The sequence below is a fragment of the Leiobunum rupestre genome, chromosome 11 (assembly GCF_980474605.1).
Source record: "Leiobunum rupestre chromosome 11, qqLeiRupe1.1.hap1, whole genome shotgun sequence".
NCBI classification, from domain to species: domain Eukaryota; kingdom Metazoa; phylum Arthropoda; class Arachnida; order Opiliones; family Sclerosomatidae; genus Leiobunum; species Leiobunum rupestre.
This window is the reverse complement of record NC_143394.1, coordinates 31,594,011-31,607,224: the sequence shown is the minus strand read 5'-3', so window position 1 is coordinate 31,607,224 and position 13,214 is coordinate 31,594,011. Positions and strand designations below refer to the sequence as shown.

At 39.0% G+C, this 13,214-nt stretch overlaps 1 protein-coding gene across 5 annotated transcripts in view; it reads left to right on the top strand.

The window, feature by feature from the left end:
* Positions 1 to 13,214, top strand: part of tup (LIM1_Isl and LIM2_Isl domain-containing protein tup) — a 57,055-nt gene that overhangs the window by 30,284 nt on the left and 13,557 nt on the right. The window lies entirely within an intron of this gene.

The window sequence follows — 13,214 nt, the reverse complement described above, 5'->3', positions numbered from 1 at the left end:
AGTTAGGGAAAGTCAGGGAATTTAAAAATGGGCCTAAAAAGTTAGGGAAAAGTCAGGGAATTTAAAAATGGGCCTAAAAAGTTAGGGAAAAGTCAGGGAATTTAAAAATGACCCTAAAAAGTTAGGGAAAAGTCAGAGAATTTAAAAATGGGCCTAAAAAGTTAGGGAAAAGTCAGGGAATTTAAAAATGGGCCTAACTTTAAGTTAGGGAAAAGTCAGGGAATTTAAAAATGACCCTAAAAAGTTAGGGAAAGTCAGAGAATTTAAAAATGGGCCTAAAAAGTTAGGGAAAAGTCAGGGAATTAAAAAATGACCCTAAAATGTTAGGGAAAAACAGGGAATTTAAAAATGGGCCTAAAAAGTTAGGGGAAAGTCAGGGAATTTAAAAATGACCCTAAAAAGTTAGGGAAAAGTCAGAGAATTTAAAAATGGGCCTAAAAAGTTAGGACAAAGTCTGGGAATTTAAAAATGGGCTCAAAAGTTAGGGAAAAGTCAGGGAATTTAAAAATGGGCTCAAAAGTTAGGGAAAAGTCAGGTAATTTAAAAATGGGCCTAAAAAGTTAGGGAAAAGTCAGGTAATTTAAAAATGGGCCTAAAAAGTCAGGGAATTCAGATTAATCTTGACACTTTCTAAGGTAATTTCACTATATAGATCTATGGCAAATTCTGCTATTATTATTTAGATCCTTGAAAGGTTTTTAAACGTTAAAATAACTTTTGCACTGAAATATAAGTTGATTAAATTTATTAACTTCTGATAAATGTAAAAGTTAGAACTGTTTAATTACGGCCTTAAAAAATCAGGGATAATTACTTAAAATGGTCAGGGAATAGTCAGGGAATTTGAATTGGATAATATTGTGGCAACCCTGTTAAAACGCTACTGTTTTAAGATTTCCAACGGATAACGCGTAGAGCGAGGAAGTATAACTAAACGACTAACTATTATATTAAGTATTTTAGCAGCTTTGCAAATACTTCCAAAATCCTTATTTTGTTGCCGCTGAAAATATTGTGTGTAATTTCCTTATCGAATTTTGGGTCCAGTATAAACCTTTAATAATCCTGTTTTCTTACGGGGAATATCATTTTGGTCTGGACTGTAAGTTAGGGATGGGAAAACGGTGGGTCACCATGGTTGACCAAAAAAGGGGTACACACACGGTCTTTTTTGGAGATTATCACATAACAACGCCCTAATTAAGGATTTCCAAAAATAATATTAAAGGCAGTATTAAGTTTCATATTTATCGTGTCTCAACGATTTCCAGTTTTCGGCGTCCAGGGTTCAACCATGGACCAAGAATCTAAGGGGACTAACTGTTCCCGATATTTCGACCCGGTAGGAGTGGCCTACAACGGAAGGCTTACTGAGGTACATCAGCCGCTTTGAAGCACCTCAAGAATTCGGTTCAACCAGCACGACGATAATCTTAGTCGGGGCTTAGTACGTGTGAGAAAGTTGGGTTATGCTTAGTACATTAATTTTTTTAAGTTTAGAAATAAAATTATTCCAGTGAATTTGATTAAAAAACCTCAGCCATATGCGGTGTACTGGTTATTTTTACTTAACACAATGGTTAATTATCATTACTTAAAGTTTTAAAGAACCAATTTAAAAAATAAAAGGTCTAAATCATTTAACCGACAACAACTGCGCCATTTTGTCAAAATTGAACGTGAACGCTCCAGCTTCTCAACGAAACTACGTCGGAAATCTACTTCAGTGACGCCAAGTTTGTCCACATCGAACTAAAATTAACCGAGATTTTCCTATTCCCAGTATTCACGCGGGTTTTTTAAAGCCTGAACAGTCAGTCCCTTAAGATTCTTGGTCCATGGTTCCGCTGAACGTAGGGTTGATTGGCGCTAATTAGTTAAAATATAAAAAAAAACTAGCTTTTATTCCTTTTAAAAAACCAAATTAGACGTTTAATATCTCGGCTATCATAAGTAACATAATTACAAAAGGTATGACACTTTTTTATTGTTTTAATGCTAATTTTCTGACCGAACCCTTTTTTCGACACTGACATTCTCGCCTACCTCCGACTCGAACTAGCAACCGAACTGAGTAGCATGTTATCGTCCTTAATATTAGTATATTCCGGTACATATTTAGACACTAGGGGGCTCTGTGCATAATTAAATTATGATTGCTAAAAAACTCAGAAATGTTTTGTACTAATTGTCACACTTATTGTAATTACGTTACTTACGCTACTATAAATTTGATAGTATTTGGTTGTAAATATTATTCAACGAAGATTCATGACGTCATAAGATAAAACCGTTGATTCTGTTTTATTTCATCTTATCTCTCTTTCTCAATCTCTCGCGTTGATGGATGAAGTCAGCGTGGTTTTTCAAACTCGACAAAACCGGGAATATTGGCGCGCCGCAAAAAAGATTTATTTCGCCGCAAAACTGAACACGTAATAATAGTAAAGAAAACTTTGTTTTAAGGGAAAAACGAATGAAAGGGGTCGAACCTGGGCATGTTACGAAACGGGCTTGTAAATGCGATTCCCAAGTTTTTTCCTCTTTCTAATAATCGAATGGCCTTAAGGTTTCTGACCCCCCCCCCCCTTACTGATCATTATGGCTTGAATTTGACAGAGAGCACGGGGGGGGAGGGGGGACAGGTTAGAATACCCCGAAGAGGGGGGGGGGGGTACTTGTGACTTTAATGGGTTTGGATTGGTAACGCGCGCTACCGTCTCTCCCAGCAAAAGGCACCGTAATGATATTACGCCAGAAGACTCGGGGTGGGCGGCTTCCCTGCAAAAGCAGACGCTAGGATATACATTAGGCGCATTAGGCCGTTGCCTATAGGCGCCCCTGAGCCTTTACTCTCCCATCCGTAGCCTACAACGAGTAGCCGGATAAAAGGTCAAAGCTCGCTGTGTTTTGAATCGCTGCCCCCTCTATCGGACTAAATCTAATTTCAGCTCCCCATCGCTATAGTGTCTCACATTTACTCGTTTTTTCCTCCAAACCTCTGTTATCAAACATTTTCATTTCATTCTATTTTAAAAGACTATACAGAGGGTTGAAGACTTTAAACGGAAGGTTAATTTGGGCTTCCAATTTTCATATTTTTAAACAGCTAGGTATTTTCGGAATGTACCTTTATAGAATACGGAAACGTACTTTCTGTACTTTTGCTATAAAAACCGTACGCTACCTATTTCTGTATATTTTTAATAAATGGCGCTTAAACGCACTCTCGCTAGCTCAAAATTTGTGTTAGCGTCGAGTTCGGGACTACTTATTTTCTTACATTTTTTTCCATTAGATAGTAGCGGCAATGAGAGTAGCGGAAGTTTCTCTAACTATTCTGTACAGACAAAGGTAGCGGAGAGAGGATTTTCAGCCCCCCTGGAGTGACTGATTTCTAACTCTTTGGGACATATAGTTGATTCCTTCCCACATATACTTTTACTCTAAACTTCGACTTTCACAATAAAGATTGAAGTGAGATTGGAATAGCTCGTAGCACGCGTCGCGATAGACTCCAGCGCCATCTCTTTTTCATAAAAGAACTAAAAGCTACCTATATGTGAGAAAATTCAGCTGGCGAGAGTGTGTTTAACTTTATTTTTCTCAGAAAGGTTTCAATTTTAAATTGAAATGTGGTACAACCAAAATTTTTTCTCAAAAGGCTAATTTTGTATATTATTATAAACCTAACCTGGTCAGAAGCTTCTTAAAAGTCGTTTTTTTCTCATAATTTTACAGTTTTGGAAGAACCACCAATAGGAAAATTACCAAATCTTAAAACGTACCAAAATTCCCTTTAAAATCCGAAAATGTGCCTTTGTACTTAGAATTTGAAGTTGTACCGAAAAAAGTACAATTGTACCAAATACGGCAACACTGATAATATTGTTACATAAGTGTGACACTTCCTGCATTTCGGGCTTCGTCACCGTTTTGCGTTCGCTTGCTAACGTAGCCTTTCATAGTGCCTCGCTAGGAGGATATTTTCTTCTTGCGATGACGTCACTCCGTTACTAAAAGCTCTCAGTAAAATATTCCCCAAAGTGACAAACTTAAAGAACAATAATATAGACTTATGGTCAAACTAATTTCGATTTATTCGTGACGTAGAATTTTGACATCTTTATAAAAAATATAATAATAATAATTGATATTAATAATTATCAGCGCCCCTAGTGAGAAGAATGCCCAACTTGAAAAGCAATTACCCTACGGTCGGTACGAATTGATCTAATCTGAAATCTTAGTCTTTCTAGAAATTATTCAGAGTAAAGACCCGCTTAAAGGCCGACTACATAAATCTTCGGTTTACTCTGTCTTTCACTGGAAGTAGGCTGACTGCATGGCACACGTGTATTGCAGTAAGCCTACTTCCAGTAAAAGACAGAGTAAACCAAAGATTTATGTAGTCGGCCTTTAAGGCATTATAAGTCGCTAGATGACTCGGGCCTAAGGTGGTGCCTTGGGTATTAGCCTAGCTGATTATTAACTGACAAACTTATGATAAGTATATGTATAAGCTTATGGTTACTTCGTCCGACAGAAAATTTGATACAAACAGTAAAATGAGGCGGTCTTTTACTAAAACAGTCACCCGCACCCTAACTATTATAAGAAGGGAGGGGGGAGGTCTACAAAAAACGCTAAAAATGCAAAATTGATGAGCTTGAAGGCGTAGGTTTATGAGCTTTTAAAATACCGAATAGGATCAGAGACGGTCTCGATACGATTATTGTCAAAGGAGAACATTGTTTCGTCGGAGCGGAGAGCTTCAATTCCCGGGAGAGATCGGAGGGAGCCCGAGGCGCGTTATGCCAGGAAGCCGATCGTCACGGCGATATCGCGTCGGATCAGGCCGCCCGTATGGCCGACGCCGCGGGAGGAGATCAGAGACCAGGGACGGTTCAGGGCCAGGGACGGTCAGGGCCGCCGTATAATGACGCCCACGAGAGCCATTAATCCGCTATTACTCATCATCAACGGCGCTTATTACTTTATTAATTTTTCAAAACCCAGCCGGAACGGTGTTCGAGGAAGATGAAACCCGGGACAGGGACCGGGACCGGGCTCGCGCGTGCCACTCGCGAAGAGCGGCCAGATGGGAAGATTCAAAAACCCGCGGGCCATCCATCAGCAGTAAGCGAGGACAATGGATGGGCTAAGAATGCCCAAACAGGCTGAGCTTATAACTTGTAAATGATACCTGCCACGAAGAGATTTCAAACAATTATGTAGAAATACTGTATTAATTATAATTATATTGAATACATTTCGTAGAAACAATACCCGTTACCAAAAGTACATACGAAAATTCTTAGGATAGAAGTAACCTACTCTCTATCCCGCTAATTTTATTCGACTGTAACTTCGCAGGCATTTTCATAAATTGGCTACATCGGCGCATTTTGTTCTTGAAATAGTGCAGTCAAACGTATGGTCGAATTCACTCTTTAGTGGGAGAATCATTGCGGAAGTGGGAAAAAAACAGTTAAAAATAAGAACACGGTATTCCTGCAGTTCCAAATATACCAGTTAAAAATAAGAACACGGTATTCCTGCAGTTCCAAATATACCAGTAAATTTGGAAACTCCTATTGCTACAGTTCCAAATATACCAGTAAATTTCTGAAACTATGACATCTGAAAATATTGTTTTGATATAAATAAAAATCCATAATTCAAAGAATGCATTTCGCGTCTTGGTGCTGTGTACGCTGGAGATTAGCTCACATTAGCACCATCTTAGAGCCTGCAAATTTACGTGTTTCATTTGAATGGATACTTCTGTCGTTAGAGGATAGTTTCCTTACGCGTTGAAGACAATTCCCGACAGAAAACTATCGCTACGCCCCCTTTGGTTCGCCATTGAAATGGCTAAAGCAAACGCTATTAGTTTTTCCTCATCGATATTCGAAAATTTGACTTTATTAATTATTATACTTGCATTTTAAAGGGAATATAACCTGCTAAGCAATCATTATGGAAAACCCTTTCAATTTTTCAAATTACCCTGTATAGTGGCGCTAAACATTTTTAAAGCCAAAGGCAAGAGCGGCCAGAGCTGCAAACGTTGGTGTTCCACATCAAATACCTGAGGTTATATTCCCTTTAATATAATTTTTGCATCGTTTAAGGGGGAAGACGACAGTGGCCATTGTCTAGTTTCGCGCTATTCCAAGCTGAACTGTTTTATTTTTGTATTTTAACTTATGAATTTAATATTTAAGTGTAGAACAGCCTCTTGTTTAGTGATTAAAATAATTTTGACAATTTTAAATTGTAAAGTAATTTAATTATTACGTTTTAATTCGGACCCCCGGAGCTAAACAAGTTGGGCAAGCGCCCAAACTACCCTTTAGTTATATCCTTATATCTCGTTAACTATTAATATTATAATTATCAAAATTATTTAAGCAGTAGAGGAAGGTTCAGCCTATGAATAAAAATATAATTCGATTGTGTAATTGTTAAAACAGAAACGTTCAGCTTGAACGAAAAAGAGGTTTTTACTATAGTCTACCCCCTTAAGAAAAAACGTTTTTATGACTTTATAATTTATCCGTAGCAGACGCAAGATCATAGGCGCTGTATCGGAGAAGTTAGCGCCGTTACGCCACCTAGACTCGTTTCGGTCGCGAATAGCAAACCACAAAGTCTTATCAGCGTCTAATATAAACTCGCATCGTCCGCTTCGAGATAGAAGATACAGGCGCAGCTGCGAGTATAGTCCGTCTAAATACAGTATCGGAACAAACTTGACAATGGAAAAGAGTACGGACTGTGTATTCCCCAAAGAAAAACCTTATCAAAGTCGTATTTATACGCTCATCAGGGATCGAGCATTTTAACAATGAGGGGCTGGTCCGGGACCCGATAGCCCCGGACCACGGATGTACCAACACCGGTAGAGAGAGAGAGACCCGGAGTGGGGAGTATGGCGAAAAATATTTATCCGTCATCGGGGATTAATCCAGTTCAGCGACAGTGAAAGGGTAATTTGTCCCTTTAATCCATCATTTTTCCGCTCAGTTTGTCCCAAGTACCGGGCCAAGTACCGGCAGCGGCGGCGGCGGCACGAAAGCGATCCGATTTCGCGATACCGCTAGTTGGCTCTTCTGGGCTGGTCACCCGGAAATCTTTCCCATCGCCCCCGCGGAGGTTATTGCCTGAATTTCCTTTCAGTCGAGTTTCGCGTCGCCCTACTTTTTCCTATGGGATGTATCCATGCGCCGTCGCTTTGAGTAGTATGGTAGCCAGCGAACGCGGATAAGATCTCGAAAAGATATCGGGCTCGTTACTGGGATACCAGCCACGGGTAAACTTACTCTCCTCCATTCGCATCTGTCGACATTTTTTTTTAGATTTTTACGATTAAATACGTTTTGAATTTTTACGCGAAAATTTATAGAGTGGTAATGAGGAGGGTTATTTGGTTTGTGGGTGTTGTATTTAAGCGATTTCAACTGTACAAAAACAGAGGACAGTTAACGACAAAGAGGGATAACGTAATTTAGAGTCAATAGCATCACTAGAACTCGGCTGTTCCATGACGAAACCTAGTAAACGCCGTTCCTTTAAATTCGAGATCTTTAAGTTTTTCGATTTACATTTACTTCTTATTGTATTACTAATTTTTTTGGGGATTTTTACAGTAGTTGAACAATTCGCTTTTATACCCAAATTTACTACTAGCTCGATATTTTTAAAAATTGGCCATGAGATAGCCTGTATCTTTTTCTATTTATGAAGTTTCTTTAACGTATTTATTTTTGCTGGTTAATAATTTATGATTTAATGATGTGAGGGGTTAAAGGAATACTAAAATTTTAATTAATAATTAAATACTAAAATTACCGTAAAAATCAAGAATGTGGCGATATACTTTAAAATTTAATATTTATATAATTATCTATTAGAACACAATTGTATTTTTCAATTTTTGTTCTTACTAACGCCAAAAGTAGGGTAATATATCGTATAAAGAAAAGTATCCAGCTCTCTGTGTTTGCTTGAAACATGGATTTTCTGATAATAACATATGTAGCGTTAAAAAGTTGTTACATATAACACTGGTTTATAATTTAAGGCGGACATTTTTGGTCAACTTTCTTATCGTAAATGTGGGGGACCTACCGTTTCGTCGTAATTTGCCAAAAATAGTCAAAAACAAAGACCGAAATTTAGCGTGTTAGTTTGAAAACTGCGCGGAATGATTCCTGAGGGGTCTGAAACCGCAAAAACACAGTCGCCAAGACCTAAAAACGAGAAATGGTTGTCGGCCAAGTTAGTTCAAATCTCGCGGCTTGGTGTTTTCACCCCTCGAAATCTTTATTTCTTCGGTGGCCATAAACAATGAAGTCGAGTCGAGGGACATTTCTCGATAAAACTTTTCACGGAGAGCTTTATTTCCGAAGAGGAAATTTCGTCCGCGCAACGACTAAAGGGGAGAGTGTTGGGTGCGGGGGGGGGGGGATGGAGCTTCCGAAGACGGTTTGCTGGCAGCGAGGGGAGGAGTACCTTCGCCCTGTCATCTCCTCAACTGGCTTTGGGCGGGGCTCGCTTCTAGAGAGACTTGGTCGAAGCGCGCGCATCGCGGCCCGGCAACACTGGCAATTCGGCTTCCGTTCGAACCTAGTCGCCAAAGAAGCACCCTGAGGGTGGGGTGGGGGCCGGGAATTGGCCTCGTTTCTAGGGACGGCATTCGTGTCCGATATAGCGGGGAGTGGTCCTATTCGCATTTCGTTAAAATGGATGAAGGAAACGCGATTGAAATTTTATGGTTTCGAATTATGCGTTTCAAAGATAATTTTGAAAAGCTTACACCGTTTTATATTTATCTTTCAATTACAAAATAGGTACTTTGGTAGGAAAATTGGTCTAAAAATAGTGTTGTAAGTCGGAAAACGACCGAGGCCTTTTTTTCCGGAAAATGTTCCGTAAAAAAATTAAAAAAGTTTTCATTCCATGATTAGACTAATATGTTGTTTGCAAATTTAAATAAAGCGGCATTTTCGCCTAAATTTTTCGAATCTAAAAGTAAAACTAAACATCTAGACTAGTTTAAACTGATTAACAATGTAACACTATTAATGTTTTAAAGTATGTTTAAGTGATCTCAGACATTTTATATCGATAAAAAGTTAAAAACATTAAAAACCCTTAAAAAGTAATTTATGTTTCAATTTTTTATATTTCCGGAAAATTAATAATACTATCTAAAAATAACACCGTTTTCTGTAAAATATATTTTTCCAAATTTTAGCGCCGAAAGAGGATTTAAAGGGAATATAACCTCAGGTATTTGGTGTGGAACACCAGAACACCAACGTTTGCAGCTCTGACCGTTCTTGCCTTTGGCTTTAAAAATGTTTGGCGCCAATGTACAGGGAAATTTGAAAAATTGAAGTCGTCTTCCATAAAGATTGCTTTGCGGGTTATATTCCCTTTAACTACGAGGCGTCGCGAAAATAGTCTGCCGTTTTCCAACGTTTATGACGGACAGGCACGTTGTCTCGGCAATCATTTGTACGGCGACCAGTAGCGTTTTTAATCGTATAAAACAGTTTGATTCGTAAAAATTTGGAACGGTAAAAGGAAAGGATAAATATGATTGTGGGTTTAGCTTTATCGAATCCGAGAACGGGATTAAATGCGAACCAAACCACGCGGGGTTTTAGCAATTCCAGAAGTTCAAAAAGCAGGAGCGTCTGGAGTGATAGCCCGGACGTAACCGCCCTCTCGCGGACAACGCCTCGCTTCGCCCCTCTCCCCTCCCCTCCGCCTCTTTCGTCCAGGAAGTTAAGTAACTTCCCAACGCGCAGTCTCCGCCATTTTTATACCAAAGGCCATATAAGAGACCAAGAAGTTAAGGCACTGGCGCGCAAAAAAAAACAGTATAAAAATCTAAAAACGATAGAATGGTGGGTGCCGAGCACCGGGTTAGGGGGGAGGTATGGAATGGACATGGGGGGGGGGGGCATAGGCGCCAGTATTTCTTCCCCACCCTTATCACGGAAAATGGTGCGGTCCACTTTACAGCGCGCGAGTCGGGGAGCCTAGCTCGTAACGTAACATAACGCCAAGATTGCGTTCCAGTATTTCCCCGCAGAAGAATAGCCCTTATTCCGGGCCTAACAGCGTACGTGTATCACCATCTCGAAAGCGCCTGCCAAGAAACTTCCCCCCGCGGCTCCCTGCTCGCGAATACGGAGAATGTATACTGTCAATTTATAAGATGCCAGCCAGCAAGACGGAGGAGGCCCCTATAGAGTACCCCCGGCTGCACGCTTCGTTGCAGTTCCTAAATCGAACGCGTATTTCATAAAGGGGAGGAGGGAAACTCGGATCAATTTAACTGGAGAAAAAAACACAACCGAGATAATATTTAAAGTATAACGAAACCCGGTTGAAATTTGCTTAAAATACAGCAAAGCATTCTATACATTCCTAGCTACACCAATAATAATAATAAATAATAATAATAATCAGCTAGGCTAATACCCAGCTTTAGTCCCATTCGACCGAAGGCGGTTTTTGAGGTGTCCCATTCGACCGAATTCCGCCGAAACGTGCGGTTTTTATGTGTCCCATTCGAAGACCGCGAGAATCCTTTGAAATCTCAAAATGAAGTAGCAATCTCCCTACTAGATGCAGTTGCTATGAATTTAGCTATGCCATTTTAATATCTTTGTACTATGCATTTATTTGAAAATAAAATGGAATGAGCATGAATTATATTTTTATCTTCACCTAGTCAAGAAAAGTAACTGAACCAAAACTGAAATAGTAAACTTAACCAACTCTAACCTAACCTAACCTAACCTAAACATGGATCTTCGATAGTACATACCTTATAAATAAAATACCAAATCACCCAGCCAATTGGGCTACATTTTAAAATTCTTTCGGTCGAATGGGAATAAACGAATACCCAAGGCACCACCCAAGCCTTTTAAAGCCTTTTAATTCAGGTGGCCGGGTTACAACGCGTAGGAGGGTGGTGGCAAGCCCTGCGAGCCAACAGCTCCCTACACTAACTATTACCGTTAGTTAAACTAGGGTGTGTAAAACATTTCCGGAATGAATTTCCTAGACCATTTTTTTACAATGAAAGAAAAGTTTTAGGTAAAATCTTGCTAAATATTCAATATTTATCTTTCAAAAATTTATTTGCTTGATTTTTGGGGCCTTTTTCTAATTTCTTTGGTTTTAAAACTTAGGCTTACGATTAGAAAAATTTCTAAGCGATAGTCACAATCTCTACTTTTCGTACATAGCTAAGGTAACCTTCGTGTAGATAGTATATTTCAAAATATAACGATATTATGAATGGAATTTTCACACAATCAATAGGATATTGTTATTGCACCGTACACAATGGTTTGCCTAACATTTATTCGATAAAAAGAGAATGGTTTTGCACTAGTACCTCCTTATTAAACCAAACAACTAGGTTTGCAGGTCTGCCAGATAAGAGAGATTTTTTATCTTTGTTTACGAGCGTCCCTAGTTCAAGAAATATCCGACCAAACCGTCTGCAATTCTAGTTTATTGTAATTTGTTAAATAGAAATATAAGTCTGTATAATGTTTCGTACTCTTCACGTGCAAAACCTTTTCGGAAAACTATTCGACACACCTACTCTTAAGCGGGCTTCGCTATCGTTTTGCGTGCGCTCGCTCTCACTACGGGGAGATTTGGTATCCGTAAATAGCTCGCAGTAAAAACTCCCAATGATATATACTTACGGGACTTATAGAGCTAACGTCGCGAGGCCTAACCACCTTATTGGTGTTTGCAAAAGATAGTTTAAAAAATTTACGACGTGTATTCTAGATAAAAAAAGCCGTTTAAATCAAACCGATTCAGCAATTCGCTAGGAAGTATTAATACACACAGCTTGGACGTGCCAACTACTCTTTAAATGGTCCTTGCCATTTGGGCTTAAAGTGGTGCATGAAATAAGGGTTGGTTTTCGAAAGAGCAAAAACTTTAGGACAAAATTTAGTTAGGCATAACGGAAATTTATTGAAGAGCCTATTGAAATAAATAATAGGCAATACTAAATATATTTTTTTAATATTTGATATTAATTTATTGATGTCATAATACAATAACACAATTTTACACTTTTATAATACATCACGACAATCCACATAAGTTAAAAACTTGCGCGTGGAGGGGTACATTAGAAACTTGAAAACATATTTAGAGGGTCATATCCAAACTCGACTAGCCATTTTCAAATTATCATATTAAATATATTTATATTATTACTATTTTTGGTTTCTGGGTTTATTATGTTATACAATTTTGTTAAAGGTTCATTTTAAATTTGTAAATAATATAGTGATTTTAAATTCTTATCATAATTTCGTCAATTATTATTATCCTTATAGTAGACACGTTAGAAAATTAATGGCCAATTTTAAATCCCGTTTTCTCACGCATAGGAAATGTTTCATTACTACTTCCGAGTTTTTAACCTTTTTTCCCGCCCAACAGATCCATAACTCTAAAAAAAAAATAATCATTTGGAAACCCTGGGAAAGGTTAGAGATTCAGGTATATATTTTTGATCCCCGTTCCGAGAAAAAGTCAGGGGGGTGGGGGCGGAGATCGGTTGATTACGGGGCCACGTGACAGGTTGGCGCGCACCCTCCCACCTACCGGATAATTTCGTCATTTTAATTCCCGTATTGCATGTAGGAGAGATTTGGCGCGGACGGCGTTTGACTTTTCATTGTTTCCCGGGCGGCGTTTCCGACGGAGGAAAGCTTATTTCTAGCACAGATTGCTTTCCGCCGACGACGCATTAGCGAGCGAGCGGCGTCTGCTTATTTATCGAAACCTGAAATTAATAAATCTTGTCGCGTTGTTCGACCGATCGCCGCACGACGTTCGTTTACTTTTTCACAACATTGCCCAATTTTGTCGTGACTTAGTCAAGGGGTCTAAAACGCTAGATTTAGCGAGGCGTCATCGTAACTCCAGTGGAAGGCTAGTTTCAGTCCCATTTCCCTAATCGTAACCCGCCTTTGAGTCGGGTCCACCATCTTGTCTAAATTTCGTGTAGGTGCAAATTCGCCGTCAGGGACCAATATTACATACAGTGACACCCGTTTTGTTTCGTATAGGTTTAAATAATGGTTAATAGTGCGTGACTGATCACGCAGTGCATAATGATTCTAGCATGACGTAGGTATTATTCC